The 27,632-nt window shown below is 40.2% G+C and overlaps 1 protein-coding gene and 1 non-coding gene across 2 annotated transcripts in view; one reads left to right on the top strand and one right to left on the bottom strand.

The window, feature by feature from the left end:
- The window catches only part of Foxo1 (forkhead box O1), a 92,887-nt gene that overhangs the window by 51,084 nt on the left and 14,171 nt on the right, over window positions 1–27,632 (top strand). The window lies entirely within an intron of this gene.
- Trnat-ugu (transfer RNA threonine (anticodon UGU)) lies at window positions 23,757–23,831 on the bottom strand. The gene has a single exon. It is a non-coding gene; the product is annotated as a tRNA-Thr (tRNA).

The following is a 27,632-nucleotide window of genomic DNA, read 5'->3' as shown; positions in this document are numbered from 1 at the left end:
TCTGCAAATAAGCAAAACTAATATATGTGTTAGAATTGAGGATAGTGATTACTTGTGGGGAAGGGGCTGCTGACCGGGGAGCAGGGAGTAAATGGGTTGCTCGGAATGAGCATACACATGTACCTAACACATTTGAGCTTTTGGCTAGGTGCATTTTAAACCTCAATCAAGCAATGACTGAAGTAGTGCCCACCTTCTAAGGCTGAGGTGCAGTATAAATGTTAAAATGTATATAAAATGCTAAGCACAGTGATTGGCATGTGGTGGAAAAATATTCCATCTTCCAGTACTCTTTCCCAGTTTGAATTGTGAGGTGGATAAATTCCCTGACGAGACTAATTTTGTCTTTTTTTTTTTTTTTTTTTTCCATACTGGGGATTGAACTTGGGAGCTTGACCACTGAGTCACATCCCCAGCCCCTAATTTTGTATAGTTTGACCTTGGAGGCTTCCTTTTTCTTTTTCTTCTTCTCTCCTCCTCCTTCCTCCTCCCCCCTCCTCCTCTTCCTTCTTTCTTCCTCTTCTTCCTTCTTCCTCCTCCTCCTGCTGCTGCTGCTCCTCTTCTTCTTCTTCTTGTATTATGTTTTCTTGACTTTTATTGCCATGTTTATTGCTCAGTAGATATTCTTGATTTAGTGTGGATATTTGCTTTATTTTTCTTGGTAGTACAAATGTTTGATCATCATTAGCATGTAATAGAGGGTTTGTTTTTAAAGTATTTAACACAGTAAGCTTAAGATTTATCCTCCCAAATCTTCTAGTTAACAGGGAATCATCCATGTAGGGGACTTATAGATGGGCACAGTACAACTTAGTGTAAATAAAACTATTTTAGCAGAACTGTTAAAACGGACTTAAATAATTTTAAAACAACAGAACATTATAGGAGATGGTGCTTGGTGAATGTCTGCACTGAAGCCTGAAGTTCTGTATTTGTAACCAACTCCGAGGTAATGCCCAAGTTACTGGTCCCAGAGCCATAGCATGAACTTAGGGGCATATTCAGGTTTAAAGATGTGACATTTTGAAGGGCAAATCAAGGACTTAGCTCATAAAAATTAAGCCACAGTTTTGAGTGGGTGTCGACTGTCAACCACATTTATGTAAATATTCCTGAAAGAATTCATTCAAGTATTAACTCCTGATGTTTTGGTGGTGGTGATGTGTGTGTGTTTTCATGCCAACAGACTAGAATGGTTGGTTCCTTTAGTTTGTTTTTGTTCCCTCTTGCAAATAATGTGCCATTAGACAGGGTCATGAATTCAATCAGAATTTTTAGGGAAATTTAGAAATAATGCAGAATCATTTGTGTGAATATCCCTCCTTAAAAATTAAAACAAAACACCAAAAGTCTAAAAAATACCACTAGTGTGTAGCAGTCCTTGCCCATTTGTTACTGCACCCCGTGCGCCAAACTCTACAAAATCACCACCGCTTTGTACCTTTTGCAGAGCCAGTTTCATGACTCTAGTGTCCTCCCACATAGTGTGGGTAGATTTCCATTCCCTCCTATGAACCGGGGCCTCTTTTATTCCCTTGTTCCCTTTTGCCTGTCATAGTCTGACTTGGTAGAAGATGATTTTATACCTGTCAGTCTTTAACCTCTGTCAACCTATGATTTGAAATTGAGAAAAATCCAAGTTATAAATTGAAAAGTTGGGAAAGCAGTGCACTTGGGGATCTGTCCACCCACCACCATCATTTAAGCTTAACAAGAAGAACAGGGCTCTCCCTGCTGGCTTCTGGGCACATTTCTTTTTGTCTGGGGACTGAAGTACCAGTAGCACACATTATTAAATTAGTTAATGAAGAGTTTTGTAGCACACCTCTACTCCCTTTGAAAAGGCTCTCTCAGCTGGAGAAGAGTGTATGGGCTATGGGGGGTGGAGAGAGGGAGAGGGAGACAGAGAGAGAGAGAGAGAGAGAGAGAGAGAGAGAGCGCTTTCACAGGTGAAAGACGCCCTGCAGATCTTCAAGGCTGGCTGTTTCTTTCTACCTTGATAGCAGAAGAGACCTACACATGCTCAAGGGAAGGCTCTCTGTAGGGCAGGACCTTCACCGAGGGAAAAATGTAGCTTTCAACTTCACTCTTAGCTCAGTGTTGCCATTTACGTTCTGATACAGGAGGCCTTGTTTAGTCTTGTGATTAAGGCCTGCAGAGGTGTTGGGTTGTCATTTTCAGGTCCTCATCATTTACAGGGTGCAGCTCAGGCTGATAAAGATGGGCCCTGGGAGTTTATCAGAAATTTGTGTGTAATCGAATTACATACATGGTTCTGATAACAAAAATATTTTTCTGTCCTCATCAGTCTATTACTGGGGATCTTGTACTTTGGTCCCATACTGTGTGACCAGGGACTCAACTCATTAAAATCTGTGATTTTTTATCTTTGCGGTGTGGTGATGATAATAAGAGCAGTCCTAAATATGTTGCAGGGGTAGTGTGGAAATCGATTGAAATAATCTATAGGGAAAGACTGGATATTAAAGTATCAATCACATACAACTAATTGTAAATAATGGTGTTGTAGATTTTTGCTTTCAATTAATAGCTGGTCCCATGTGATCAATCTAAACTGGCAGCAAAAGGACCATTTAGTCCATTCCTTCTTACACCATGCTTGAGGAAGTGAGTTGCTGTTGGCTTAAGAAGGTTTCCTCCTTCTTGATGTGAGCTGAGGGAATAGGCCTTCTTTTGCTGCTCTTTGGGCTACTGTACTGTCTTTGAACAGAAAGAGGAGAATAGGAAGAGAGGAGGATTAATGATGAAATAACATTGGAGAGAGTAGAGAGAATGGTTGTATCCATGATTTACTATCTTTCTTCTCTGAATCCCACAGTGCTTAGATCAGTACCTAGAAATCTAGAAATGAGAAATTATCAGGGATGTTTAAAAAGTTGGTGTGACTTCCATACATTACAGAATTAGAACGTCAGCTTATTGGGAGCTGAGTTTGCTTAGTACCTTGTATATTTAGTACATTCTGTGTTGAGATTGGTTGGTTCAGTTATGAAGGTTATTTTGATGGTGACACTGATAATCCCATTGTGAACATTCACTGAACTACTGAGCTACTGGGCACTACAGCACATGATCCCACCGTACCCAAACTGGTTATTTTCCTAATTTTATAGTTGAGGAAACAGAATTAGAAAGCTTAATTTGCCCGAAGTCATAAAACTAGTACTTGACAGGGATTTGAGCCAAGATCTTAGATTCTAAAGCCACACCTTTTCCTGAAGGTAGTCTAAATATTTTATTCCTCAAACATGGAACAGTCCAAAAGACTTGTAAGATAGTCTTTAGAAAGCCTGCATTTTCACGAAGGCACATGAGACCACAGAAAGATGGTGCTGAGTATTGTTGATAATAACTATATACCTGGATGACAGCACCCTGTTCCTAGTTATGAACCCCGACTTTCTTGTTGTCTGTCAGAGCAAAAAGTCTTTGAACTTCAGAGAATGGCACAGTCCATTGGAGAACAAATGAGATTTAATTTTCTTCTCATGTGTGGAGAGATTAGCTTCCATGCAAATGAACACTTTGGTCCATTTGGTCACTCAGTAGAAAGACATATATCATGTTTCATAATTCTTGTCAGCCTTTACTGTCCTCTTTTTGTATGACAACAGACTACCTTTCCCCCAAAACTTGCAGCAAATTCTGTTGTACTAAATAACCATGATACCATGTACTGCATGCTTTTATACTTACTATGGAACCTACCCCCAACCAGATTATGCCACTAACCACAAGGAAGAAGACATATATCACTGTAGCCTGCAATCCAGTTGTGAAATGAAAAAGCCTTAAAGTATAACTTGCATATCTCCTTTGTTTATGGTCTTGCTATCCAGCGTGTAGCATGGACCACAGACATCAGCATCACCAGAAGCTTGTTAGAATCTCTGGCTTCATCCCAGAAGTACTGAATCAGAATTTCATTTTAACAAGATCCATGGTGAGTCACATGTGCATTCAAGTATGAGAAGCATTGGTTTTTATGTTACTCAACCCCACTCCAAGCTATTGGTTAAGATGTTGAATGAGTGCTTTTTTTCCTTCTTTACAATGCCTATTTTGAAGATTAAATCTTGTGTTTTTAGAGCAAGGCCCTAAAGTACAGATGCCTCAAGTGTAGCAGTTTAGCAGTAAGGTTGTTTTGCCATTTCTAGAGAAGTCTGACTTACTTGTTCAACTCCTAATCACTCCATTTGAGTTTTCCCTGTTTATATTGAGTTTGTTCTCATAATGTAAAGCTAGTAGAATGATCCTTTGTGTGTGGGTTCATCTTGACTCATAAAAGTATAAAAATCAAAACCCAACAAACAAATATCTCCTGTGGACACCTTGAAGCTAGAAGCCCATTAACCAGTTTATCAGTCCAGTGGGCCCTCTTCTTCCCGCACACCTCTCTTGTGCTCTTTCTGGAAGTGGTAGGTGAGGGGATCCCATAGAAATGTGCTTCCCACAGAGGCAGGCTGAACCCTTTCATTTGTTGCTTGTGCTTCCTGCTCTTTTAACCAATGGGATTTAGGCAACCTGGCCGGGTTCCTGTCACTTCCTGGCCTTGGGAAGTGGGCAGTTACTTGTCTCTTAGGCCTCAGTTTTCTTACCTGTGAAATGAAGAAGTTGGATTCCAGCACTTCACCCTCTCTAACTCGCCCCTTATCAGCCTGCAGCCACTTCCAACATAGCCCCTTCTCTTTCTTTCCTTCCTCCTCCACTCTGACTAGAGTGGCTTCTGCCTGACTCCTTCTGCCCCTACATGCCCTCTTGAATTCCAGAGAGCATCGAAGAGATCAGTATGGATCTTTATAAACATTGTCCATTGATTCTTTAAGGAGAGTAATTTATGTTCAAGGAAGCAGAGCTGAAATTGTGGGTTTATTTGAATTTATTTCACTGTTCACTTGATAATTGTACAGTTTTCTTGGAGGCCTTCAAGCAAAAGACAGCTCTTTATGAAATAATCTCTCTTTCCTGCATTTTTAGAAGATGGAATTCATAAAATCCTTTTCAAATTCAGAGAAGTAAGGAAATCTTCGATTATTTTTTAACTAATTGTGGGTGGTTGTCCTCAAATCAGCCCTTTTCTAAGGGGACCTCATTAGTCAGTGTTCTGTAATGGTGACAGGGTACCTTAAATGTCTTAACTATAGGTAAACTATTTCTGAACCAGTATTGGAGTTTTACTTGAAAACCAATGAGATAAAGAGAAGGATGTTAGAGAAGGAGCCAAGTCTTGAATTTTTGTAATTTTGGGTAGATTTTACTGGAGGATTCTTATGTAATTAATTGCCATTTGAAAAAAGCAAACAATGAAATTCTAAAATCTTCCTTTTCTTTAATTGTGATAAAAATATAACCAAATCATAGGTTGAGATGTTCAATAGTGTGTATTATTTATGTATTACCAGGGTTTAGTTTTGAACTCTCTCCAGTTTTACTTTGCCTGAGTAGAAAAGAGTAACATCTTGGAATGACTATAATTTGGTGCTTGAGACTCTGGAAGTGAACTGTGTTCTAATTGTTGAATTATATAGGTGACCCAAGGTTCAGTACCCCTCCCCTTGAGTCCTAGAGCTTAAAGTCTCATTCAAAATGCTTTTTTCTATTCTTGATGCATAGTTGATATTTTAGCAGTCTTGTTTTATAAGCAAAATCATTTGTGCTGTAAAGTAATTGCTTATGGGGTTGGTAATATCATAAACCTGTCTTTTAAAAATTGTGTTTAATAATGTGAAGCCCAGAAATATCCACCTGTACAGTCCTTTAATGTTTGATGGCAAGACCATTGAGGCCTGCCATCACTGTGAAGAAGTAAAATAATTTAAGGGATTAGGATTATTGAAATTAGAAAAAATGAAGGAGTAATTGACTTTTTCAGTTTTTAAAGTCTGGTTTCTTAAGAATGCTAAGTACTGCAGAAAGATGAAGGAAGTATAAGACAAAAGTTTTAGTCCCCCAGGCTCTCACAGTCAGGGTAGGGATCACCTGACATGATAGCTGTAGGTGTGCTCCAAGAAGCAAGAGAGAATCAGAGGCATTGAGATTTTCTGGAGAAATGTAATAATCAGAGCACCCTTCTAGTTTAGTCTTTCTTCCTCTGGCTTTCACTGCTGTTCAAAAAGAGAATGTTCTTTGTCTTGGATATTTGAAATTGGTGCATTACTTTTAAAAATTCAGGATAACCGTGAAGGAGATACTGCGGACCCATTTCACAAAACAATTTGTGCATTGAGCAGGAAGTCAATGTACAAATTGAGTGTCTTGAGTTTAGTTAAGTTGTTGTTTAAATGAAGGACAGGACATAGGTCTTGAAATGAGTTTGTCTAGAATTTAGTGATCTGAGTGCTTTTGGAGGAGTAGGTGAGAGTAGCAGGAGGACTGAGTGAGATGAGGTCTGCACCTTCCGGTGTACTAGTTTAGAAGAGTAAAGGATGGGTCGTGTTGATGGGCAAGGATACAAGTGTCACAGTTTGGGAGAATTCAACAAGCCTAGTGGTTTATTTCATTTAATCTGTTTGCAAAGCTCTAATTTATCAAGCTACAGAAACTAAAAATTTCTAATACTTTGCTGTAGTTTTAAGTTATGTACCGCACCTGGGAAACACAACTAGCAGCTTATAGGGAAGGTGTGAGGATTTAGTTAGAAGTTGAGTAACACAAACCCATGCCACTATAATGTGCATCGCTTCCTGTTAATTGAAAATTAAAAGTTCCTTGACAGAAGACAAGGTTAAACATTAAAGTAACTGAAAGACCAAATGGTCACACCCAGAAATATCTATAATGATTTTAACTCAGGGCAAAAATGTGCATTGGAGGGCTGGGGATATAGCTCAGTTGATGAGTGCTTGCCTTGCAAACTCAAGGCCCTGGGTTCAATCCTCAGCACCAAAAAAAAAAAAAAAAAAAAAAAACAAAAAAAAACAGTGCATTGGAACCTCTAACATAGTATTTCACATCATTGAATGAAAAGACCTTCCTTATTAGCTCTTTTCATTCTGAAGTGAATTCAGAGCAAAGTATTTTGTAGAAAAGTCGTATTTTTCTTGGAGTTCATGAATAGATCCAAAGTTGACAAGTTGAATATCATACCCGGATTCCCACAATAACAGCAAAGTCAAGAACATAGAGGACTTGAGTCACCACAGCTCCTTTGTATTCATCCAGTCAGTACCAAATTTCATAACACATGCCAGACTCCAACCTGGGGATTGGAGACCTACCCATATGTTGTTCACACTTCCAGCAGCAGAGAGTAATCATAATTAAATAAATGTAATATATGTCATGGTGATAAATGTAAAGTATGTCATGGTGATAAATGCTTTGAAGAAAAGTTAAGCAAAGAAAGGAGGCAGAGTTCTGGGGTGGCCTCATTATGGTAACATTTAAGTAACACCTGCTGAGGTGAAGTCTTCTTTTGAATTTTGCACCATATACATATATTTCCTCATCAAAAATACATGTCAAGGAAAAAACATGTCTGTGCTATGTCATTCTGTCATGTATATGGAGATTTTGAGTCCAGTATGGGAATGGTTGCTGAATATTGAGTTGAAGGCTTTGACCTGATGAGGAAAATGCTCGTTTCAGTTATGTAGATTTTATATCGAGGGCTTTGACAAGTCGAGATCTAACTTGTCAAATGAACTTGCTGAATGGGGAAGCACCCCAAAACTTAGCGACTTAAACAGCACGCAGTCACTACTGCATGGTTTCTGTTGGTACCTAGAAGAAGAGATGAACCAGAACCTGAATGCTTCACCCCATGAGAGCTCTCACTCTCTGTATGTCATAAAATGTGACCCTTTACATTGACCATGGAGACACCAACAAAAACTACATTTCTTCTTGCCCCTTAAGAATTTTCCATCAAATATTTTCAATCAAATATAAAATTTTTAATCAAATATAGCACCCTGCAGGGAAACAGGGATTATCCAAAATAACAAAACAGTAGTAAAAAGTACAAAGCATCTGGCCTCTTTGGTCTTAAGTTTCTCAGTTTATAGCCTCATGGGATGTTTCTTCCATCAGCCTCCACTCCTTCCCAGCCCTCTTGCATGTACTACCTGCTTTGCATCTGGTTTGCAAGGTAGTGCGAAGATTCCAGTTCTGCACCTCTATCTGACTTGGATTAACCAGAGTCACTCTCTACAGCTGGAGATCTCTGGGCCTTCACATGCCTGAAATTATGGTTTCTTTCCTTCTGGTTTGCAGTTCCACCTACTTGGGCTAAAGCTGGTCACTCATGATTATTCCTTTTTATGAGGCTGGACTTCTCCCCTCCTCCTGAGCCACTGTCCATCTGGACTTAGTAATACTACCATGTGTTTGGATAGTGGGACACATCTAACTGGAAACTGTCCACATTGCTCCCTCCTTCAGTGACAAGCTACCAACTCACCCCCCTCTTTCAAAGTGTTTTGTCTCAGCCCTCTAGGATTTCTCAGTGTCCCCTTCCTGTCCCCTCTGCTTTGTGCTTTTGCAGGAGAGGCCTCTTTGTTTCTCAGTTGATTTGCAAAGCAGCAGTGATGACCCTCTGATGCTCTTCTCAAGCATTCATTCCTCTCCACTTGATGCTGCCAGCCCTCTTGCCTCCACACATCACCAGACTCTGTCCCCTTAGAGGTCTTCCAGAACTCGAGCATTGTGCTTTTTTTTTTTTTTTTTTAATTACCTAGTACCTTGAAAACTAGAAGGAAATAGGGATGGAGTAAAAGGAAGGGGAGGATAAACATTAAATAGAAGAGGATTTTAAAATTTTTATTAATTTTTATTGGTACATTATAATTTTACATGATAGTGGTATTCATTGTGACATTCATACATGCACATAACATAATTTGGTAAATATCATTCCTAGGTATTTCCATTTTCCCTCCCCTCCTTTCTTTTCCTGGTTCCCTTTCTCTACTCTACTGATCTTGAATAGGATTTTCTCAGCCAATTTATAAAGTGGAAATTTGATTGAAAGATTGTGATCTGAACAGTTCAACACTTTTGAAAGTTCTGATACCACTGAGCCAGTGTTTTTAGTTAAGTAGCTCCCTGCCTTTAGTTAAGTATCTCCCAGCATTTTGATTTTTTTCTTTTTAAAGGAAAAAAAAATTTGTATAAAAAGCCTCAATCCAGTGTGGTGTGTTACAAACTGGAACTGCACTTCAGTGTGCCCTCACACTGAACTTCTGAGTATAGCAAATCAGAACCAGAAGAGTAAGTTTGAGCCTCTGAGGCTGCCAAGGTCACATGTGCTGGGGAGAAGGAAGTCTAAACTGGATCTTTGGAGTACATCTTTGGTAGTTCAGTGGTTCTGGTTGAATTTCCATATTTTAGTTTTTGTTGGGTCACCACTTGGTGGGCAGCTAGTATTTGCCTTGCAGAATGTTCTTAGTTCCTCTGTGTCCTCTGATTTGGTTAGATTGCAAAGAAGAGCTCCTATTTCTTAGATTTAAAGATGTTTCAAGGAATTGAAGGGTCTTTGGAGGCCATGAGTAGAGGAGACACTGAATAGCAGAGAGGTTAGACTACAGCAACAGGTGACTGGGCTGCAGAGTAACCCCATGATGAGCAGGGCTTCCTGGTTGCTGGTTCAGCCCCTCTCCTCCATCTGGCGTATCTTTCCAGTGTGCCCTTGTCAGATGACAGTCTCCTTCAAACTTAAATGACTTTAACTCTGGAAGGAGGGGCATTTTGGAAATAAACTTGTTTTAGGAACAGTAGCTGCCTGCAGTCTTCAAGTAAGAAGAGAGCCAAGAGTCTCAGCAAAGAGGGAGTTGATGTCTCTGTGACATTTTCCTCTCATGTTTTGTTTGCATCATTGGACTTAATAGTTTTTTTTGGGGGGGGGGTGCAGGGTTTGCTGGGGATTGAATCCAGGGCCCTTGTGCATGCAAGGCAAGCACCCTACCAACTGAACTATATCCCCAGCCTGAAAATAGGTTTTTTTGTTTTTCTAGTTGGCCTCTCTTTGTCACTGTACTGGATTAATAATTCTTAGACAGAAATGGTGATGTTTTTGATTTATCTCTTACATTTAAGACTTTCAGGGTTGTAAAATAACTGTAATCAGTGTTACTGGGAGGAGTTGGGTAGGGGTCAAAAGTAATAGGTTGAAATAGGAGAGAGGTCACATTGCAAACTTGTAGACTTTGAGCAAAAATTAATTTTGATTGCACTTTATAGCAAAAAAGTAAGACTCTGCCCACTCTTCAGGTTACTGTACTAGTATTATGCTTCCTCACATTGTTTTTTCCAAATATTCCTTAAACATCTGCTGCTTCTAGTCCAGTCCATTTATGCTCCAGCAACCAGCCCCAGAACTCTGACAGCTCTTCTGTCTCTACTCATGCCTGTACACAAGCCCTGAGCTCTACACCCGATACAGTGGGGCTCCCGAAAACCGTTCTGCTGTCGACATGCAGAGGCACACTTCCTCTTTCTTAATCTCCAGAAAGAGTTACTGTGGTGGCTTTGAAATTTGTGCTGAAGAATTCTGTTAATCTATTTTGATTTATTTAGAAGGCAGCAGTATTCATTTTTTGACTTATATTACTGGTTAATTAACTAAACTAGAACATGTTTCCTTTTTACAAATTAAATACTGAGAGTGACAAAGACCAAACATTTTACAACACAGATCTTTGAATTTTACTCTGAAAGATGAGATTTTATTTCACAACAACTTCCAGTTTTGGTGACAATTAAATGCTGTGTCTATTATTAGGAATTTTTGAACTTTAAATAAATAAAAATCTCCATGAAAATTGTTTCTAAAAAATAATACAAACTCAACTTGTGAAAGACCTCCCCATCCACCCACCTTGTTGGTGAGGAAGGCCTTGCTCAGTGAAATAATGCAAATTTCATGCTAAGCTCTCCTTGTTTGAATTGGATTGAGTTGTGTTGAACTGTTGTGAAAGTAGATACAAAAAGTTTGAGGTTTCTTTTATATATTTTTTTAAATAATCAAAAAGATCCTTTATTTTAATTGTGGATAGTGTCATAAGTCATCAAAATAATTTTATAATAGTTGACTGCTTCTTAAATATTATAAATGCCTTCAAAGTTAAAAGTAATTGTGGATTCAACCAACTTCTTCAGACGGTTTAGAATGTATTAAATGATAACAGAATGAGATTCTGTAAGAAAGGAAATCATGAGGAGTTCCCTCACCAAGGGGTTTGAAGCACAGATCCACAGAAACAGAATGTTCACCGGCTGGGCTCCACCCTGTGGGCCCTCCATGTGCAACAGATTCCTTGAAAGCAGCTCATAGGGGCCTGGATGTCTCAGTGGAAATGCCTGGTCACCTGCAGGTGGCTGTCCTATCCAAGATGACTCCACCAGCTTTTAATGTATATTGTTGTAGTCATTTCTTTAAAAAAAAGTTTTTAATTGAACTTTGTGTATATTTACCTGGTGTCATGTGATATTTCTATGCTTGTATGTATTATAATGTTCAAATCAGGGAAAGCATATCTATCTCTTCAAGCATTTATCTGTAGTGAAAATATTCAAAATCCTTTTCTTCTAGCATTTTTGAAATAGTACATTATCTATAAGTCAACTTACTATGTAGTAGATCTCCAAAATTTATTTCTCCTAACTGTGACTTAATACCATAATCAACCTTCTGCTGCCTTCATCCCCACTCTCTGATAACCAGTAGTCTCTTCACTTCTATGAGATTTTTTTTTTTTTTTTTAAGATTCCACATACGAGGAAGATCATGCAGTATTTATCTGTCTTTGCCTGGCTTATTTCACTCAATATAATGTCCTCCAGTTCCATCTATGCTGTTGCAAATGACAGTGTTTTATACCCCCCTCAGTTTTTTGGTACAAGGCATTCATTGAACCCAGGATGCTTAACCCTTAACCACATCCTCAGCCCTTTTATTTTTTCATTTTGAGACAGGGTCTTGCTAAGTTTCCTAGGACCTTGCTAAATTACTGAGGCTGACCTTGAACTTGGTGATCTTCCTGCCTCAGCATCCCAAATCGTGGGATTATAGGCCTATGTCACCACATGTGGCTCCCCATATTTTTTGTTGGTGTGTTGTAATTACACATAACGGTGGGATTTATTGGTACATATTCATACATGGTACATATTCATACATATTCATAATTTGGCCAGTATCGATCCCCATATTTTCCCTGCCTTGTTTATTTCTTCTGTTACCCGTCTCAGATTTTTCATGAGAGTTCATCCTTTTCAGATGCTGAATAATACTCCATTGTGTATACACACCCCACAGTTTCTTTATGGACACTGTTTTCTTTTCTTGGCTATTGTGAATAGTATGTAGTACCTACCTTTTGCACTCTTGATGATCTTCCTTGAGGGTCTGCCAGATGGATAGTGGGTGTTAATGACACTTTGTAGTCAGTTGGTTGTGTTACTGAACTCTGTTTATGTTAACTTTGTGGGGATCTCACTTTTGTTCTACCAAGGAAGACTCCATATATGCTCATTCTGAATTCTTTAGAGATTTGTTTGAAGGTTGCTCTGATAGGACTGTGGCCTTCTGTGTCAGTACCTGTTGAGGAGATCCTGTGGACAAAGGGGAAATTACCATATTACTTCTCAGTGTCTTCAAGTGGGATCATCTTAGGGTGACTTTTAGGCTTGAACTAAATCTCCCCCCCTTCCCCCAATCTCATACACATTATACAAGGGTGAAGATTTATTCCAGAACTTAAATATATTTTTTCCTGGACACTGGGGTTCTGGAAGATTTTGTTTGTTTCTGTTGGTGGTGATTGTGGATGGGTGTTAACTAACCAACCTCACTTTCACTGCCTCTCCCCCAACTCCCCAGTGGAAAAGGAAAATATAGATAATGGGACTTTCTTCCTCTTGGCACATCACTTAACTTTTTCAGATTCAGGTGAATTAAGATTTGCTAATAAAAGTAGGGAAATATACCCAACCTTCCTGAGTATACAGTTTAGGAAATTATAACAAGAGTCTGTCCAAGAGCATGCTGATCGTTTGGAGAGGAAAGATAAGATTCCCGTAAACCTCTACCACTTCGTTTCTATAAGTTAAATGGATATTTATTTAAATGTAAGATTCTGTCTGCCCAGATCCCTAACCTTTTGTTACTTGAGTTTATTCCTTATCGCTGGCCTCCTCTTGCATCGTAGATACGCGCTATAATTCAGTGCTCTGTGTTCTGTAATTTGAGGATCATTTGAAAAGCACCTCTTCCTGGAAAAAGTCTGTGTTGCTTCTCTTTCACCTGGAAGATTGTTTGACTTATCCTAAAGTCATACAGAGGCAGAGACACTTCTGTCATCAAACCCCTGATCATTTTTAAGGTGGGGAAAGGAAACTGTGATTGCCAGAGATAGCACTTTAATTGGATGGGTTTCGTAATTAATGTCTTCTTCAGTGAAGCCTTCTGTTTCATTCGCCTTTCCAGACCATTTGGGAGAGATTTAAAGGAATAGAGGAAGAGCAGTGCGTCTCAGTTGGCAGCAGGAAGAGTAGACATGGAAACACCACAAGATAAGCAGCTAGTCCCTTGTCGAAAAGTGGTGTTTCCTCTGAATACTTGGAGGAGATTCAGTTTTTATCTAGGTAGTCTTGCTTTGGGATTGAAAGACTGTCTTGGTTTGGGGTCATCTTAGAGGGCATTTTATGACTAATACCAGCTTCTCTCTCCATTCTGAAGTCTTTTCTTTTAACAAAAATGGAGAGGAGATGAATAAAATTTGAATAAATCCTTATTTCTTACTCATTTGAAGGGGACGATCAAAACTCTGAATTTAAGTATGTCTTTGGCTTATCTGGGTTTTTCACTCATCATTTTGTGTCTGATCTCTCACTACCTGTTGGTATCTGCTTCTTAGTATGGTCTCCTCTGGTCTTTGTTTTTTGTTCAAAGTCCTTTCCAGACAGAATAGGTCAAGCAGGTACCTGTGCCTTCAGTAAGAGTGTGGTGGGGAAAAATATGGAATAATGAGCCCTTCTGACTCTGGATTCGGCAATTTAACATTGGTGCAGTAGGTGGAGTTATTCTTAGAGCCCCAGTTTGAAGATTGCTATGCAGAAACCCATCTGTGCCGCTGGTTGCCAACATTTCTGGTACAAATATTGTCATTTGCTCTTGAGGCAATCTGCTATTTCAGTCCTAGATGTAGTTTTGTAATATGCTGGGCAAAATAGCAGAGAAAAAAATATCTTAAGTGGTGGTATAATCTTCAGTTTAAAAACACTTCAGCAATGTTTCCAGTAGAGGATTGTTCAGCATGTCTCCTTTCTTCAGCTGTAAACATAATCTAAATTCATTTTTTTCTTACTTTCCTGAGCCCTGGTTCCCTTTTGCTGACTCTGCACATCAGTAACTTCTATACCCACCCAAAGGAAAGAGAATCTTTGTCCAGATAAAAGACTTACATAATATTTCTTTAAAATTTGTACCCTGTGGAAGTTAAGCTATGTTTGTTATTGTTTTAATGAGTGATTTGTTCAGGAGTTATTTGGTATGTGAATCAGTTTACGTTACAATAACAAAATTCCTGAGGCAGGCTACTTTATAAAGAAAATAGGTTTATTTAGCTTACAGTTTTGAGGCATATTGCAAACAGCATATTGCAGGGTGTGGCAAGGGTCCCCTTGGCTGCATCACATCATGGTGGAAGCACACGTGAATCTCTGAGTTTGTGGTCCCTCTTCCTCTCTTTACAAAACCACTAGGAGTCAGTCACAGGAATACCTGTCCAGTGACCTAATCTAATTACTCCCCAATGCCCCTTCCTCTAAATACCATGATTAGATTAAGTTTCTACCATCTTACTACCATTAATGTAGAGGCTGGGGGATTAAACTCCTTCATGAGTTTGGGGGACAATACATATACCAGCCATAGCACTTGGTTATAAGGCTTTTCAGACATGATACTGCACCTCCATTTCCCACCTGGTAGCCTTCCCTGTGCTAGGTCACAAGAGTCACATCTTTCATGAAGGCTGCTAAGTAGGTTGACACTATGGAGTGTGTGCTTCCTGATGGTGCTGGAGTCTGTCAGAGACCTTGGGGATGAGGCTGTACCATCACTTTATTGGGCCTAAGCTTTTCTTAGAGAGAGAAAGCATGTCCTATAGGAAGTAGTACATTTCCTTCTGTTTCTGTGGCTTCTCATTTTCTTCCCAGCCTGATATATAGTGAGAAATCCATTTTACAGTATGACTCAGTGTACATGGGCACACACACAATACAAAATAGATCTGTATTTGCCCATTTCTGTGAGTTACGCTTGCTCAAGCTTATTAATGTTTAAAACAAAAGAAAGAAAGAAAGAGAAAAACTGGCCCTAACTCTAAATTGATTTCACTACTTTATGGATTGTGATCTAGAGTTTTAGCCTGAGGGCTTTCTCACGTTCTTTCAAGACCTTCGGGTTCTGGCAGCAGTGCTGAAGTTAGGGGAGAGGTAGATATATCCATATATGGAAGATTGGCCCACCGGGGAAGAATGAGGAGGAGGGAGTTCACAGTTCATTTGGAAACATATAAAGAATTTGGACTGAGCAGGTAGTTAAATAACCTCTTTGAAGCTAAACTAAACTAAACTAAACAGGCCCCAAACACACAGTTTGCTTCTTAAGTCCTGATGTTTTAGACTAGCCAGGATGGGGCTTGGCACTTAACTTTCATAGTCAGCCATTGAAAGCAGGCTGTTGGGTTGGGTCACTTCCTGGATGAGGTTTCCTGTTCCTTTCCTTCCAGATTAACCTGAGTCAGGCTCACCTGAACTATGCTCAACTGTCCACAGGAACTTTGATCCCATGAAAGTACATTCCACTTTTCATTTTCTCAGAGCAGATGTGAATTTCACTTTGACCCTGAAGTCATACGAGTTGTCAGAAATGTGAAGGAGTTCTATATGATGTAAACTTTTGATCAAAAAAAAGCTATTACCTTGCTCTGCACATTTGGAGCGGTTGAAGCTGGAATGATCTGACCTCCATAGGGCTGTCCTCTGGAGTAGTGTTCCTTCCACTGAGGTTCTGACTTGCCTATGGGTTTATGGAGCATAATCTTTTCAAAACTATTGTGAAGTTGGTACAGTGTGTGTTCAAAGGAAATACCGTATATTAAAGGGGAAAGCGGGGGAGGCAAATTCCAGGAAATTGGAAGGTGAGGGTGACATTCCTCATTTACTAATGCTGCTTCTGTTTTTCTTTCTCAAAAACAATGACTTAAAAATTGGTTCCAGAACTAACTGGCATTCATCCATAACCTTATAGTTATATTTTTTAGATATACTGCCTTAAAAATCTGATGAATTGATTTATTATTTGATGTTAATTACCAAAAGTGCTACTAACCTAGTGTTTTTCAAACTTGGCTGCCGTATTGTTACCAGTTAGAAATAGCCTAGAACTTTACTCTCTTCTTGTTGAATCTTGATCTATATAGAATAGCATGGTTGATGTCTTGGGAGTGAGTGTACATGCCTAGCATGCCTCACACATGTTAGGCAAATGCTGAAGCTCTGAGCTTAGCTGCACCCTACCCCCACTTTTCTTAGAATATTAGAACTGAAAAGAATCTTGAACTTGAAGCTGGTCTAGATATTTCCAATCTCGTGGCTGTCATCATCATGTTTGTTTTAATACAGATCCGTGGGCCCTATACTATGCCTATCAAATGCCAGTATCTAAAGTCTTCTAGAAGATTCTGACTTTTATCCTGGGGGTAACTACTTATCTGTTTAGCTTCCCCCAGGAAAGAGAAATTGACTTGACATGCTTGGGTTTTGGACCAGTTTATAGCAGAATGAGAAATCCTCTTCTGGCTGGAGGTATATAGCTCAGTGGTAGAGTGTTTGCATAGCATGTGGAAGGTCCTGGGTTCTATCCCCAGACCTGCAAACAAACAAAAAAACAAACAAACAAAAAACACTTGTTCTGATTCGCTCAAATAATATTTAATGTTTCGGGTGCTGACCAGGTAGGCAAATACAGGCAGTTTCAAGATGGGCAATCAGGGTCCCTACCCTAAAGGTTTGTAGATTATTGCTCAACCTTTTTCCAAGAACGAGTTTTGGAGGTAGTATTAGGATTATTTGGGGAACATTTTTTAAGCCATGTAGAGTGCCACCCTAGCTACTGAGCCTGCATCGGCACCAGAAACTATAGGGAGCCAGCTCATGTACCTTCCTTGTTGGCTACTGGCTATTTGTCTTCCTCTTACAATTCTGTGAAATATTCCAAACTTCCAGGAAGGCTCAGAGGCTAATACAATTAGTACCCATATTCTACTGCCAGTTTTAACAGATACCACCCATCTTGGTATAGATACCCCTCTGCCTTCCCACAGGGAGGCACTAATTGCAGAGTTGGTGCTCTTGGAGGCACCTTTCCTGCTCCCTTTCCTAGGGGCACCTTTCCTGCCTGCCTCCTACCTGAGCTGATAGGTAGGGATCCATAAATCCTATAGGATTGCCTTAACACACACACACACACACACACACACACACACACACACACACCTTTGTATGTAAATACTTCGTAACTTTTTCTTTAAAAAGTCAGCATTATGTTTTGGAGTTTGTCCATGATTGTTACATAACCTACCATGACTTACTGTACTAGACAGTAAAATCAGAAAATGGAAGCCAACTAGCTTGAAAAACCTTGATGGAAAAAATTCAAGAAGTGAATAGGAGAGGGTTTATGTTGAATTTTTAGTATAGAGCACCATCATTTATGTAAGAATAGTTGATTTGGAGTTTGCATTATTTTGAATAGCCTAATATTTGCTTAATGACAGTTGTGTGTCATAAGAAAAGTTGTTCCTATTTTCTGTGGATATAGTTGCTGCAGTTTAATCCAAACAGGTGAAAGTTAAGATATGTGGCATAAAACAGGAAGCAGATGGGGGCTAATTAAAGTTCTGTTGATGATAAAAGGATGACTGATCAAGGGGCAGCTGGTTTCCCAATTTAAACATGTATTTGTACTATTGTTTGGGGACAACCCTCTGCAAGTTCTCATGGCTTTCAAAGGTGAAGCATGTGTTACAGCAGCGAGCATGCAGGCTGTTGGTGCTCTGTGCCCACTTTTTGCTTTCGAGCAGTGTCTCTTCAGGGTTTATCCAGTAAGGGGGATGGGCAGTGTCACAAAACCTATCTAAGACCTGGTGGCATTACATCCTGGAAAAGCTGAAGGTCCTTTTTTGTATTCTAATCCCAAGTTCAAGTGCAATTTAAAAATGTTGGTGCCTTGCTATACCCCAAAAGGCCCATGTCTACCTAACCAAAACACTGGGTGAAGGTAAGTGCCAAGAGGTGCCCTGGAATCTTTCTTGTAGCCTTACCTTGTTCTGACATACCTTTGTTTATGGCATGGGAGTACAGGGACTCGTATACTTATTTTGCTCAGTTGTGCCCTGGGTGACTTTTACCTTGAAAGGAAAGCATCTTTTGTTTCTGCTACTAATAAGGGTTGCAATAAACATCAGGAGCAAGTGCCCTGCATGTGTTTTGCCTGAAGAGCATACCAGCACTGGGGTTTCTCTTCCAGTATGTGCAGGGAGGTGGCATGAGGTTCGATGAGCTTTGCCTTGCCTGGAGTCGGGCTAGACACTGGCTTGAGTTTGTGTGTGTGTGTATGTGTGTGTCTGTCTGTCTGTCATCTCATGTTTCTGAGTGTATTGTAGGATCATCTCATTTTAATCCTTATGAGAATCCTTTGAGATGGCTGTTTTTATCCCCATTTTGTAGATGGGGAGATTGAAGCCTGAAGAGGTAAAATGACTCAGCCAGGGCCATGTGTTTGCTAAGTGCCAGCACTGGGTCTAGCATCCATTTATGTGACCAACCTGTTTTCCTCAGCACTGTTCTACTTTTGTATAGAATGTGTTCCCCATCCCCTGCTTAAGGAAGGATCTAATGTTTCTAGGAAAAGTAAAAACCTTTAGGACATCGTTTGCAAACTGCAGCTTATTTAATTATTATGCAATTACATATGCATGCACAGATGTGTGTACACATCCATATATGTATCTGTATATGTCTATGTCACTTAGATTTATTCTGCTTGGTAGAACTTTCTCTTTCCCTCTTTTTTTTTTTTTTTTTTTTTTTTTAAGTGAATGCATGAAGGAGGAGTACCCAGGGTGGGTTTTTTTTTTTTTTTTTTTTTTTTTTTTTATTGTTGTTGTTGCTCTAATGTAGGATCATTCTGCATATAAAAGACAAACATGCACTTCACAGCAGCAGAAAAAGAGAACACAAAAAGGTAAATAGAAAGTGATAATCCCCGCCACCTTCACCAGCCACGGTGGGTGTCATTGAATTCATCAGGATGGTTTTGTATAAGTAATGGACCACATAGATCTTGTATAATTGGTAGTAAAGAACACTTTTTTTTTTAATAGAGGTACAAATATTGTAGAGTAGAGGTTTCAGGGATGTCATGATTGATGTCCATTGTCAGATGTTGTAGAGAAACTTCCCAGCCCTTTGCCTAGTAAGGTCCTACCTACCCTTATTCTCCTATCTAGCACACAAATGGAGGAAACCTAGGTAAATGGCTCCTCAGCCTCCAAGTTCACTTCCCATAACCCCAGAAGCTGTCCCTCACATCACTGTTGTTAGCCTCAGGGATGGTGTCACATCTAAAACTAGAGTGGGTTTTTTGGTTTTGTTTTGTTTTGACCTGGGGAGAAGTCTCTGGGTTCTTTTTTCTCATTCTGCTATCTTCACAGCAGATCATCCTACAACACACTTCCTGTCTTCTCCCATTTCTTGTTCCTTCCCATATCCGGTTTGCCTGCCTTCCTCTCGTGGGACCATTTAAGGAGATGGAAGAGTTTGGTCCATTCTCCTCTTATAACTGTGCGTTGGGTATTACTAATGATACTGGTGGTTGACTATTAGTGTCATATTTAGGAAAAAGAGGTTGGCAGTGGGTCATGCTTTATACTGAGGGTCTGACCTGGCTTGGATGGTCTGTGTCTACTTCATCCTTGACAAGGACAAGAGGCACCATTTTATTATCTCCTCCTTGGCTTTGTAAGGCACCCAGGATAGGTGTGTTCTTTGGTAGGAAGTTTGCGAGTCTGAACTTTGAGTTAAAACCCCCTTTCTACTCAGGACTTTCTCATAGCATCTCATAAATGTGGAGTACCTTATCCTTTTTAAAGCAGTTGTTTCTGTTACAACTGCTCCATGAGGCAGGTAGCCTAGGTATCATTTTTCCATTTTATAAACAAGAAAACTGGAACATACAGGATATAAAATTTTTCCAAGTCATATATATACAAGGATAAACTCATTCTTAGGTCTTCTACCTCTTGACCACTAACTGTGAGACCAGCATTTTTCCAAAGTGTGTACCTCCAAACATTGGTTTCATAATATGGTCAGCCTCAGCAATTTAGCAAGACCTGGTCTCAAAAAGTAAAAAGAATTGGAGGTGTGTGTGGGGGCAGTTCTTCTGCCTTGTCTCGTGTAGATGAGGGTGAATTTCTGTCGGAGGACAGGATGGTGCTGGCTATCAATTAATCACCAAAAAACTTATCTAATCAATAAACACACAAGAGCCAATACTCTGTTCAAAAGGAAGGGGGTATGACGAATCAGGCTGTACCAGATCTGGCCTCAACAAGATGGAGAAACCATTGTCACCTTTATTTATAGTTCCCACAGGTAAAGGGACCCGGACCAGGAGGGCTTCTTCTGTGAGGAACAGGATGGCGTGGAATTAGGGAAGCCATTTGCTTAGAGAATTAGCATTTCCTCAGACGGTGAGCCACTCTGTACAGGGCCACCTACCCCCAGGTGTCTGAAACAGTATCCCATGACCGCCAGTTCCTGAGAGTCAGACCTGTATCCCATGGTTCAGCCAAGTCTGATTCTGCTAGGCACGAATGACTTCCCACAGGAGTGTAGTTGATTGGGTTCAATCTCCAGTTACCCTTCCCACCCCTACCCCCCACCCCCCCCAAAAAAAAAAGAAAGAAGAAGAAGAAGAAGAAGAGGAGGAGGAGGAGGAGGAGTGGCCAAAGAAATGTTACTTGAAGTGTGGGTGTGCATGTGCATGTGCAGTTTATCCTGATCAACAACAAAGCCAAAAGTCTTAAGTTAGTGGAGGTTTTTGTTTTTGTTTTGTAGTACTAGGGATTGAACCCAGGGGTACTCTACCACTGAGCTACATCACCAGCCCTTTTAATTTTTTCTTTTGAGACATTTATTTTCACCTCAAAAGGAACTATTGCTTTATGGAACACATGTTGAAGAAACTTCATTAAGCCATAGTGTGCTGCTTTGTCCTGGAATTACCTGGAGGCGCTAGAGGAGACTTCAGTGGTTTGAAGAACATGCCCTCTGTGGGGAACCTGCAGCAGAGTGTCCAGGGGGTGCTGTTACACAGGCATTGGTGAAGATGCTTTAGCAATTGAGACTAACCTAGAGGAGGGGTTGGATGGGAAACTGGCTGCAGGGAATCCTTGTCATCATGAGCATCGTGCTTCGGTATTTCATACCGTGGAGGATTTTAACCAGAACACAAAACAGTTCTCAATCTATAGGATTGGCATTCTAGGACCATTTGTCAGCCGTGTTAGGTGATCCATGAACTATAGCTGAAGTGACAGCTGCAGTGCACTTACAGATAGACTCAAGATATGTGTACCCACATCTCGGTGAGGTGTTTGGTGAGGCACATTGCCTAGTGAGGCCTTCTGTCAACCCCTGATTCCATTGCCTTTTCTTTAGTATTTAAGTGTTTAGTATCCACCTTTACTTGAAGTTGTTGTTCTTACTTGGTTGTCACTTGATGGGAAGTGTTTAGGGGAGGTGATAAATATAAATGCCAGTGGCAGACTTCATACCCAGCTCATGAGTCAACTTTCCTACTTAATTTCAGCAGAAATACAACTTGACAAAACTTATTTCGAAGTAGGTTTGCTCCAGCCAGGCAGAAATAATTTTTTTGTATTGAAATCTCCAACCAAGGTAGCCAGTTCGACATTTTAGAGCTGATCATGGATGTCACAATCATCATTTCGTCCCTCCTTCCCAGGACCTATCTGCTTTTCAGTGAAGCTGTTCTTGGCATAGAGTGTAAATCTAAAGTTCACGTATAAGCCTGGTGTGGTGGTGCATGCCTGTAATTCCAGTGACCTTGAAGGCCGAGGTAGAAGGATCCAAGTTTGCCGACAACCTGGGCAACTTAGTGAGACCCAACTTCAAAAAAATAAAAAGGACTGGAGATGTAGCTCAGTGATAAAGCACCCAATACTCCAAAAAATAAATAGGATGCTGAAAAGCTCACCTACAGTATTTTAAAATGCTGGAGATAGAAACTCTAAATTAACGGAAATGAATTGTTGGCTTGAGGAGAATAAAATTATCCAATTAGAAGGAAGAAGAAATGCTGTGAAATAGATGGAATTTCTCTCAAGAAGTGTTCTTAGCTGCCCTCCATGAAGCGATAGGTCACTGTTGTGCAAAATGTTTGTTGAGTTTCTTTGTCTGATAGTAACTTTGACTTTGAGATGTGGTTGAAAGTTGCAGAGCACTAACTTGCTTTGGGAAAGGAAGGAAAGGAAGCAGTAGGAGGTCAGGGCATCTGATGGTGGAGAAAGATGGGGGCAGCTGAGAGGAAGAGTTAACACCACAACCACCCGCTTTTATAGCCGAATTCTGACAGGGATCTTCAGCCCTTTAAAGATACTTCCCAGGATTTTGATGTCTTGCCTTCTAGGGTGCTGAGTGTGTGTAAGAGACAGGAAGCTGCAGTGCCTTTTACAATGATGGGATGTCGCGAGAAGTTAGGAATGGGAGTCAGCCATGTAGTCTTTCTTGGTACCTCCCAGGGTATTGACTAATTCTGAGTAATTTGTTGTCACTTTATCCATGTTTATGTTGAATAAGCCATGACTACATTGTAGAGCATTGTTTCCTTTTAACTGTTCAAAACAACTTGAAAAATGTTATAGTTCAGCTTAGACAAATGACCTCAAGAAATAAAAATAAACCATCAAAATATAAGAACTGAATTTGTATGCCAAACTTGAGAACGATAGATAAAATACATGAAAACATGGTGGACTTCGTGAAGGGAGACTTTTACATTTTGTTTTCAAAACAAATGATCCCTGCCCCAGCATCCTGCCCTTCTCGGGCTGTGAAAAAAAATTCTTAAGACCATGAGTTCCAAAACAACCAATTATCCTATCAGTTATAAGAGGAAAGACAAACAGTTGCTTGTACATAAAACTCCATCATTTGAGAGTGAGGAAGTCCTGAGGGTGATACTTGTGTTTAGAGTCCCTCTCTGCCCAAACTGTAGCAGCATTCTGTTAAGTGGGAAAGGAACCAAGGATGCCTTTCAGGATGGGGAGAACCATACCAAAAGAGCAGCTCCCTGAGATGCTTCGTTCATTTCGTTTTGCTACAACAAATATCTGAGGATAAGTAATATAGCAAGAGGAGAGGTTTTGTTTGACTTATCATTCTGGTCGTGAGAAATTCTAAACTTTTTGTATGATACCAATGTTTGCTCCCCTGGCTGTAATGCAACATGGCAGGTGGCATTACATGGTGGGAGTAAATGTGAGGGTAAGGAGTGGGTGGTTTCAAAAGAGGTCATGTGGCAAGAAAGGAAGCAGGCTCTAGGGGGAAGGGCCAGGCTTGCTCTTTTATAACAGCCTCCCCTCAGGAGAACTAACCTGCTCCTGAGACCAGGGCTAACTTTTTTTTTTTTTTTTGGGGGGGGGGGGGATGCTGGGGATCGAACCCAGGGCCTTGTGCTTACAAGGCAAGCACTCTACCAACTGAGCTATCTCCCCAGCCCCTGACCAGCGCTAACTTAATCTCTTCACCTGGGTGGTCATGACCCAGTTACCACCCCCTAGGACTCACCTGTTCAAAGTCCTTCCACCTTTCAGTATTGTCACATTGGACACCAGGCTTCCAGTACATGAACCTGTAGGGGAACAAACCATAGCAGATGCTTTTACTTATCAAGAGAAATTTATGTGCACATAAAAATACAGACACCCACACATATTTAAATTTTTGGATAATCAAAAATATCTTCCTGCTCTCCAAGCAGAGCCTAATTCTCTTCCTTTCCCACCGTTGGGGTGGAAAGACAGGTTTGGCACTTTCCTGTAGATTGTCTATTATAGCTTCTTACCTCTTCCTTGCTCTTCTGTGTGCCGTACAGAATAAGATATGCGCTCCGAGCTTGTGTCTTAGGCCCCCCCATCCCATTTCTGAATTCAGATACAGTGCTAACTTCTCTTCCCCAGACATGCCTTGCTAGTGTTGTGCATTTTTTTTTTCCATAACAAAGACTGATAGCTAGTACTCACTGAATACTTCGTACCCATGGAACATTCAGTCAGTACTGTTAGTAATTTCTTACAAGTAAGGGACTGCGGGACAAAAATTGCAAGTCGACTCGGTTATAAACTATGCCGACCAGAAGTGAATACAGGTGTGCGGGACGTAGAGCACATGCCCTTAACAGCCATGTAGTATGCCCATCAACTTTTATTCTTTTTCTGCCCCCACATCAAGAACTCCCTTCTCCTTTTCTCCAGCAATTCAAATCCTACCTTTCATTCATGTTCTAGTTCTAGTTCCAGTTCTAGTTCAGGGTCTCTCCTTTTTGGTTTTGTGCATGCTCCACCATACTTTTTTGTTGTATGGCAAGACTGTCACAGGCAAGAGTTTCTTTTGTCTCTTTGTTGTTCCACAATACCTAGTATACAGTTGGGGCTCAGTAAATACTTGCTGAATGAAATTGCATCTATTGGTATGGATTTGGCTACATTCCCAAATCTTGATGTATTTTATTAAAATGATTGGAAATAAATTCTGAAATTGTCTTTAGATTGAAATAATTTATATTAGAACTACTTCAACTAGGGTTTTGCTCACATTCTTGATTAAATTTGCATAGATTTCTCATTGATAAGAATGGAGATAAAAGTTTATCTTTGGTTTATATTCCCAGTAAAAATGGCCTACTCAGTGTTCTGAGGTTTTTCTTCTTGGTTTGTATCTGTATCATTCCCCCAGCAGAGCTTTGGTATGAGCTTGAACAGATCAACTGGATATGTTCTTTCCAGCCCTGATTCTCCACATGCTCCTTCTGGAATTGTCAGGTGTATATATAATTGTGGCTAAATAACCCAACCTAGAAGACTCTCGTAAAGAAAATATATTTTGTTCTAAAATTGCTTGCTATACTCCTAGCTTAATTTATAGTTACTTCGAGAACTTAACCAGGTATCTAATACATTAGTGTCTGTCTTCATGAATTATCTGATAGAAATGTATGATGCACTTTTAAAATAATTAAGACAAACTTTTCTTTTGGGGGGCAGGTAGGAAGATTGATTTTTGTTCATTCATGAACAATTCTGAACCGTCTATTGCAATCTTAACTGGGTTGTCAGAATTTAGCTAAATTACTTTTCTCTGTAATAAAAAGAAAAATGGTCTTTGAGGGGAGTTAAAATTGCTTAAGTGATCTGTTAATCTGATTGTACTGCTTATATCTTTGTTGTTTAAGTGTCTGTGACAGTAAAGCCAGCAATTTCTTCTAGAAAACTGTTTTATTCAAGAATACCATGAACTTCTCGACGAATTCTCTCATATGCTTGAAATTGTTAGTATTCCTTACATTTACAGCATGCTTTGTATTTTCCAAACATGTTCTCATTTAATCTTCTCAGTGCACCTTGGTTATGTGGTACTGAGGCACCAGGGCACCATACAACTCAGGTTCACAGGCAGTTAGTGACCTTACTGACACAAACACACAAACCCCTTCTACTGAATCATATTGGCAATTGTATAATAACAGGAAAAGAAAGGCACTCTGCATTGCTTTGTGTTGCTCAGTAAACACATATGCACTTGTATAGTGATGAGTCATACATGTACATGTATACATATGTAATGGTGGAAAACTAGTTTAGAGTACTAGCCTTCAATGCAATAGCTTGGAAAAGACTTTTTTTAAAATCGTAGTGTGTGTAAGAGTCCAGCCATAACAGTAGCTATTCGGTCAGTCCTTTTAGAGGAAATTCAGAATGATAACTCTGAAAAAGAAGAAGGACTAAAATTCCAAAGGAAGGAGTCTAAGGTATACCATCACTACTTATTGGCATGTGTGAAACTTTCTCAGTTTTCCACTGGTTTGAATCATCTTAAGATGGCTCATTTGCTTGTTCATTCATTCTTCCTTTGCTACTTTTATCTCTCACATTTTTGAGGTAGAACTCACTGTACAGAATTATCTTTGTTTTTTCAACCCCAAACAACAAATGTGTGTAATCAGTGTGTTAAGAGCTCAGTTCCTTCCTAGAAACTATATTCCTTACTTCTGAGGCAGCTATGAAGTTTTTATCTTTGGAGATTTATGAAGATAATCTTATACTGTTAATTCATGATTGCAGTATTATTCATGTTTCCAAAAAAGGCAGGGGTTCATACTGGAACGTTGAAGAGTTTAGTACAAGGAGAACTGCCTGCATGCTAAGGTTTGCCAGTCACTTTGTGGAGGCCCTCAGGTGGCTCAGGGTTCCTTTTGTCCTGCCTGATATGCGGTCCTCTCTAGAGCCCAAAGAATTCACAGTGGGATATCCTAGGTCATCTAAAGTTGACACAGGACATACTCAACTTGGAGCTGTCCCTGGCCTTGACTGAGACTACACCAAGGCTGCCAGTCCTTGGTGGACATCACCAACCCCACTTCTGTGACTTCTGCATAGACAGGAGGCTGCTAGTCATACTACTTTTATGTTCAGTTTAGTTTTCAAACAGAGGTGGATTTTGTGGAGTGGTGGTGGTGGTAGTGGTAGTGTTACTGTTACTGGAGATTGAACTCAGGGACACTAATGAGTTACATCCCAGCCCTTTTTATTTCTTATTTTGACACAGGGTCTTGCTAAGTTGCTGAGGCTGGCCTCACTAGAACTTGGGTTCCTCCTGCCTTGGCCTCCTAAGTCTCTGGGATTACACGTGTGTTACTGCGCCAGCCGTAGGTGGAAATGTAGTTCAAAGCATGGGTACTGACGTTGGGGGAAACTTGGTCTTACAGAGGAACAAGGTGTAGGCCTCATGCTATCTATCTGTCACTTTTGGGTAGATACATTGTGGAAGGTCTTGAGGAGTCATGGGATTTGTAGGCCTTTCAGTAATTTAATGAAAGTGGCATTCCTGAGGTATTTGCAGATCTTTTGAAGTCCTTGAATAGGCTGGTGCTGAGAGAGCAGCCGTTGGTGTCCATGGGTCCATGTCTTACTGTTGTTTGGAAGGAGGGTGTGGTGTGTAGGGCTTACATTGCACAACAGACAGCTTCTGAGTCTTAGAATAGGACTGCAGTCTACTTAGCGATGTGACCCCTGTTGCCTGTGGGAAACCTGGGAACTCTGTGGTGGGGGGAATTTTACTTTAGCATAATCCTGGGACCAAATGGTTTGCTAGTATTGGGTCAGCCAACAAGTTTTGATAGCTATTTGATATGGGACAAGCTTTTAAGAATTTTTGGGAGATAACCCCCAGCAGTGTATACTTCGTGGTCATGTTATGTTTGGCCTCCTAACAGAACAGGCAAGCTGATGGATTCTGTG

The sequence above is a fragment of the Sciurus carolinensis genome, chromosome 5 (assembly GCF_902686445.1).
Source record: "Sciurus carolinensis chromosome 5, mSciCar1.2, whole genome shotgun sequence".
In the NCBI taxonomy this organism is placed as follows: Eukaryota; Metazoa; Chordata; class Mammalia; order Rodentia; family Sciuridae; genus Sciurus; species Sciurus carolinensis.
The sequence above is the reverse complement of the archived record's forward strand: the minus strand, read 5'-3'. Positions and strand labels throughout refer to the sequence as shown.